The sequence below is a fragment of the Meleagris gallopavo genome, chromosome 4 (genome assembly GCF_000146605.3).
Source record: "Meleagris gallopavo isolate NT-WF06-2002-E0010 breed Aviagen turkey brand Nicholas breeding stock chromosome 4, Turkey_5.1, whole genome shotgun sequence".
In the NCBI taxonomy this organism is placed as follows: domain Eukaryota; kingdom Metazoa; phylum Chordata; class Aves; order Galliformes; family Phasianidae; genus Meleagris; species Meleagris gallopavo.
This window is the reverse complement of record NC_015014.2, coordinates 44352684-44357886: the sequence shown is the minus strand read 5'-3', so window position 1 is coordinate 44357886 and position 5203 is coordinate 44352684.

Here is a 5203-nt window from a genome sequence, read left to right as displayed (position 1 = left end):
GCTGCCAACGGCTACTCTACTGGGTGCCCGTGCTCTTCATCTCCAGCATCCTCTGCTGGTCCTACTACGCCTATGTCACCCAGCTTTGCCTGCGTGAGTGTCGCCGGGCAGGGAGAGAAAAGGAAGAGGGGGAAGCAGGGGGCTGCACGGGACGGGCGGGTCGGGGGCCGGGGACGCTGCCTGTTGTTTGTCCGCTCCGCCGCCACGCCCGAGGTAGGGGCTGCAGCTCGTGCAGGCGGCACGAGCGCAGTTAGCTCTCCTCTCTCGTTGCACAGCTGCGTGCAGGAGTAGGGAATCCTGCCGGCCGGCACGGAGAGCTACCGGAGAGTTCCCGGTCCCGGGGCGGTACGGGCAGAAGGTTTGGAGTGGCGGGGCTCTCCGTGCCGCTGGTCGGCTTTCCAGGAGCTGCCACGGCTCCCGGCGAGGACGTGACGCCAGCCGCTGCCGTGCCCTTAGGAATCGCCCGGCTGCGGCTCGACGCTCCGCGACCGCTCGGACGCTGGTTACCGCGCACTGGTGCGAGCTGGTTGGGTTAGGGCACTTGAGCCAGGAGGGTCTGTTACACATTAAGCTAGCTCGGCTCCTTGAGCCGACTTCAGTTCCTGCTGGAGTGCATCTTGTACAAAACAATCTTTAAATTTTAGATGTGTCATGATATTTAGATGCTTCGCGATTTTCATGCAAGTGTTCCATGGCATGAAAGAACACAAATTATTTGCTGCTTCCCCTCCACTCTGATGTTGGAGGTGAGGTTCAGGGACTGTCGATCTGCTCAGCCAGGGAGTGCCTTGGTCAGCTCAGTATGTTTGTATGGATGGCTATGTAACTTTGCTGGACGTCAGCTGTTTGTGTTAAAAATCACAGCAGTCTGGTAACTAATTGGGATATATGTGTGTGTGTATGTATGTATGTGTGTATATATATATATATATATATATATATATATATATATATATATATTTGTTTTTTGTTCTTTTTAAGAATGTGATGAGAGGGCTGGTGTTGTACAGGTGCTTGGCTGCACAGCTGGGGCATTGCACCAGTAATGTTTTCTAGGCCTAACGCCTCTCTTTGGGTGAAAGGCACCAGTACTTTCTGCACTGGGGATGAGCTTCTCATAACTTTTTTTCTCCCACTAACAATATTCAAATTTCATAGAATCACTGAGTTTGGAAAGACCAGTAAGATCATCCAGTCCAACTGTCAGCCCATTATCCCATATGCGTTAATCGTGTCCCTCAGTGGCACATCTCCATGTTTCTTGAACACTTCCAGGGACGGTGATTCCACCACCTCCCTGTGCAGCCAGTTCCAGAATTTACTAAAAAATTTTGTTAGTTTTAAATTCTGCTGTTCGGCTAAGGACTGGGATTTGGGTACTGCATCCTGACAAGAGGAGTGAGGGGCCCTCTGTAGTGTGGGGAGTTGTTGTCCTGCAAATGGCGGGAAGTGGCCGAGGGGCTGTCAGGTGGCAGCAGGAGGGTTGGATACATCAGGAGGCAGTGACCCTATAGTTAACATCTGTCCCAGTGCACGTTGTCATTGATGCTTAGACAGTAGAGTTGGCTTAAAGCTTGCTGTAAGCTATGGTATGTAAGTCCTTAACTCTGCAAAGCAAAAGGCTTCAGATGGGAAGGAAGGGAGAGGGGGATGAAAGTTGCAGGTATGGAAGTCCTTTCTATGGGCAAAGGCATTTCTTTAAATTTTCTTTCTAAATCTTTCCTGCTCATTTTTTCTGTCTTACCAGTGTTGGAATTCAGCATAGTAGTTGCCTGTGACTAGCACTAATTTTATCTCTTATCCATATCTGGATGTTGTTCCTCATTTTTGGCATGTTAAGGCAAAACAAACTTGTGTCTTGTCTCACTAATGAATATTTAGTGTAAACAACAGACGGAATAGCTAACAGCTCTGAGAATGAAAGCCAGCAGCAGGAAAGGACTGTAAGCATTTCAGGCCTTTGAAGCCAGTCTTTCTGTTCTACTCATCCTCTGCTCCTGGCAGCTCTGCCGGCTCAGGGGATGTGTGTAATGCTGATTTGATTGCAACTTGCTGTCCCTGCTGCAAACAACGAGACAATGTACAGTAGACAGCATCAACCATTGTGTAGCAGGTCTCAGTAAGCATCACTGCACATGTGAATGGTTTATTTGAGCTTTTAGTGATGAGATTTTCAATGAGTGGTTTGGATGTTTTTGCAATTTTGTCTGTGTTGAAGGCAAACATTTACATTTTAAAAGGAAAAAAAAGTTCATGAGATGTTTCCTTTCATCATTAAGACTGTTAGGGATTATAATTACAGCATTGAGTAATGTTTTAGAAGTGGATAGGGGGGACAGGAGTGGAGAGTAACTGTATCGCTTTAGAAATTATGGGGGAGAAGAAGGGAATTGAGAACTTTGACCTGTTATATTACCATGATTTTACCTTTAAGATAAAGGAGGAAGTTCTTGAACACTAGCAAATGTTTATCCTCTCCTGCTAGCTATGGAGTACAAGAATTACATGCGCAGCTGAGTCCGTTTTTAATAGTTGCAAAGCTGGAAGTGGGTTAAACACAAAATAAGTTTACTTTCAAATAATCTGTAACACCAGTCTGTGATAAATGCTATTTGTTATAGACCTAAAGTACAATATTGCTACTTGCTGTGTCTCTGTGTCACTTTGGGGCAGGATGTGAAGTCGTCACTGAAGGGCTGAACTGATGTGATGTGTGGAAGGAAACATGCATTGTACTGGAAACTTTATTTCTTTACAGCAGTCTCTAATTTTTCCTGGATGGTGAAGATAGACCTGTTTCTAGGATCAGCAGTACACTTAAGTAAAATGGGGCTTTTTTTTTCTTTTTTTTTTTTAATTTGTTTTAATGTAATGGCCAGTTGATATCTTTGAGCAGTTTCTCCATGGAAGAGTGAGGTGTATCTATGTGTAAGTGCTGGAGATGAATGTTACATCTTCCAAACCATCAATGCCATTTTCAGAATCAGCAGAAAAAAAGGCAAGTGTCTCAGCTGAAAGGCCATGTCAACACAATGAATCATGGCATTGCATACAGATATGAAGGATAATATTATTTTTCAAGTTGGTGGAAGCATGCATCCAGTAGTATGCAGCTCTGAAGATGAGAAATGAGTGAAGAAATGAGTGAGAAATGAATGAAGATGAGAAATGAGTGTTGAAATGACTGCTTATTTTTAGGAATGAGAAAATACAGACTTTCAATAGCTTAAAACCAATCCTGTCTATTTACTGGAAAAGGCTGCATGCTGTAGAGGGTAGGTTTAGGTTTTAATCCAGGATTTCTTGAACTTATTGCCTCTGATTAATTTGTAGTCTTTGGTTAAATCAGATGAAGCTTTGTGTGAGATACCACAACTTCTCAAATGAATTTCTTCCATTAAAATTTTCCTTGTGACCCCAGATTCTCACACCTAGAGATAATGTGAATGCAAAATGATGCTTGGTTATAATATACAATAATCCACTATTGGTTGGAGAATATGCCCTACATGGAGCGACTGAAGGAACTGGGGCTGTCAGTCTGGGAAAAGGAGGCTGAGGGAAGACCTTATTGCTCTCTTCCAATATTTGAAAGGTGCTTACAGCGAGAGTGGTGCTGGTCTCTTCTCACTGGTGACAGGACGAGGAGAAACAGCCTTCAGTTGCACCAGGGTAATCTCACTGTTTTCTACCTCCTGCCATTTGTCTGTGTATATCTGGGCATGCAGAAGTATAAAATGAAAGAGATTTTCAAATGTATCTCTTTTCATTGCTTTTATCCTCTCTGTTTGCAAAATTTCCAAAATTTCATAAAGAGTGATGCGCTTTAAAAAAGAGAAATTACAGGATATGTACCATTAGTACATTCAGTTTTGATAGTGAAGCCAGTGAAATTTCAACCTAAGTTACCTGGAACAACAGCATGAAGCACGATTTGAGCCTTCCTTTTCATCCATATGTCCATGCTCAGAAAATGCATTTTGAATCCAGTAAATTCTGCGTATACAAATAAAATTTTTCTCATGTCTTCCTCCTGTAGTGCATCTCCCATTAGTAGAACAATAAGGGGTTTTGAGCAGTTATCCACTTTGTGCTTAGGGTAAGGTAGAACCTGTAGTTATTCTGCTTCTGACAGTTGTTTGTCAGAAATGTTCCTGACAATGTTGGATATAGAGATATATATTTTTTTCCCTACAAGTTGTGATTTGAAGTTATACATAAGAAGGAAAATGTGGAATATTGTCACCAAAAACCATCTGTCACAGCAATTGTGCTGGTGAAATGGTTGTCCGGTTGAGTACATGTTGGTTTCATGTATTTAGCTTTGATCCATTATTACATTATATTGATTTTAAGGATGATGCTCTTGGTCAGGGAATCTCATCTTGAAATACAGCCTGAATTTGTAACTTAAAAGGAGGTAAACCAACATGCCACAGAGCATATACAGATCATAGAAATGAGCAATACGCTTTTTTTTTTTTTTTTCTTAATGACTTCAGTGAAGGGAGAGGGAAAAGAATATTCCCACCTGGCTAATGGTTTTGCTGATTTGGGAAAGTCTAAGTGACTTCAGCAAAGCTGAAGGGAGAGGCAGCAGGTCATTAGCAATCCAGTCTGCAACCTAGTATTTTGGATCTGAATATGGAAACTATACTCTGCCCATTACTACCTGCAGTACAGAACAGCAAAACATGATGCAGCGTCCTGCTGCTAAAGATGTCAGTGAAATGGGTGGAGGACCAGGCTGGTTAGCGCTGAATGGAGGTTTCTGACTGGATGCAATGTCAGTGGAATGGAATTATGGAGGGATGAAAAGCTTAATTTTCACAATTTAGAGGCAGAATTAATGCATGCCCTAGAGACATGGCACAATGTCATCAGGGGATCAGGAGCACCAGGAAAAAAAAGGAAAAAAGTGGGAGCCCAAGACTTAGTCAACTGGATTTGAGCTCTTTGCTCCATATGTTCTCCAAACGGATCAAAGGATTTGTGGTACTTACTACTCATCTCTTGCAAGCATCTACTGCTTACACTTTGCTGTAGAAATACATGGAAGTTATAATGTGGTTGAATGTTGACAAATTTCCTATCTGAACATTTGCTGATAAGGTAGCAGAGGATTTTGGTTAAAGCATATTATACATTTATACATATGTGTTTTGCAAACACAACTTTTTTGTTTTTTTTTTTTTTTTTCTCT